Source organism: Pyxicephalus adspersus, chromosome 2 (assembly GCF_032062135.1).
Source record: "Pyxicephalus adspersus chromosome 2, UCB_Pads_2.0, whole genome shotgun sequence".
Classification (NCBI taxonomy): Eukaryota; Metazoa; Chordata; class Amphibia; order Anura; family Pyxicephalidae; genus Pyxicephalus; species Pyxicephalus adspersus.
In genome coordinates this window covers 324516-326251 of record NC_092859.1, presented here as the reverse complement: position 1 = coordinate 326251, position 1736 = coordinate 324516, and positions in this window count along the sequence as shown.

Below are 1736 nucleotides of genomic sequence, written 5' to 3'. Positions count from 1 at the left end.
TGAGGGGGGGATGAAGACCATTTATGTTACTTCTCACTTCCTGGCCATAAATGAGCCTTTGTGATTCTGTATCACTGGGAGAGGGAACCTGAACCAGAACCTCGAGATTAATTCTGCTATACAGGCCCAGAAGCAGAGATATTTGGACACCCCTAAAATTGAATATATAGCCACCGACACCCAGCTCACCCCTACAGAGAACATTAGCTTGAAGTCCTACCTGTAGACACTGAGCTCTGTACGGCAGGGGCCACATTCTTGTCTGAAGTGTCTACATTCATCGATGAGCTGATATTTTGGCTCGTATACAGCAATAATTCTCTGGTTTGTCTGCTGAGGTCATCTGTTTCTCCCTTGACATCAGTTGAGCCACTGACACCATTGGTTGGCCCATTACCACCAGTTGGACCACTGACGCCATTGAATGGTCCATTAACACCATTGGTCGGCTCATTGATGCCATTGGTTGGCCCATTGACACCATTGGTTGGTCCATTCACACCACCGGTTGGACCACTGATACCACTGTTTGGCCCACCAAAACCATTGGTTTGTCCATTGAACATTGCTTTGTTTTGGTTGTTGCTTGTGATTGGTTCTGTTACTGGATTATTGGGGGCGGCAGCAGTGGTGGATACCAGGGGCCACTGACAAGAAGCGGGAATATCGGGCACTGTTGTGTTGGTTGCTGCAGAGAGATATAAGGTTTGTTATTGGTTGATGATGTTCTCTGGTCTGTTCTGGGTCACATCGGCCCCTAATACTACTTCCTAAACATTGATTTTAGCTCCATATGCTAAGGTCTTGGGTCTGTACACCCCCTTTTCCCAATATGAGGGGCCCCCACCAGGCTTATGCTGGGTTTCTGAGTCTCTACCCCCACGGTGCCCAATATGAATGGCCCCACTATCACTGTGCTGGATTCCTGGGTCTCTACCCCTGTGTTGCCCAATATGAGAGGCCCCCACCATCCCTGTGCTTAGTTCCTGGGTCTGTACACCCTCTGTTCCCATTTATGAGGGGCCCTGACCAACCCTGTGCTGAGTTGCTGGGTCTGTACACTCCCTGTTCCCAATATGAGGACCCTTCACTATCCCAATGCTGGATTTCTGGGACTCTACCCCCACAGTGCCCAATATGAGTGGCCCCACTATCCCTGTGCTGGATTCCTGAGTCTCTACCCCTGTGTTGCCCAATATGAGCTCCCCCGCTCATCCCTAAACCAAGTTACTGGGTCTGTACACCCCTATTGCCAATATGAGGAGCCCCCACCATCCCTATGCTGGATCCAAGGGTCTCCACACCCGTGGTGCCCAATATGAGGGGCCCCACCATCCTTGTGCTGGATTCCTGGGTCTCTACCTCTGTGGTGCCCATGATGAGGAGTTGACATGGTGCCATTATTGGTTTCGCTCACCTTTATAGCATATGAAGTAGAATCGGTTGGCACAGGTCCCATCATTCCACTTTCCAAAGCTGAGTCGTGCACACGAATAGGAGGTCTGGCTGGGCATCCCGGAATTCCATTTGGTATACGTTCCTAAGGTGTCTCCAGAACTCCAGCGCCAAAGCCCCGGGGAGCAGAGGTAGAGCCCCATCCACACCTCATTGAAGCCGGCCATAGCAGAAACCACAAATAAATCGCTATCCGAAGCAATGCTGACCAGATCGGTGTACTGCGTCCGGCAATAATTCAGCGCTTCCACCCAGCTCACCGTCTGCTTCACCAGATAATA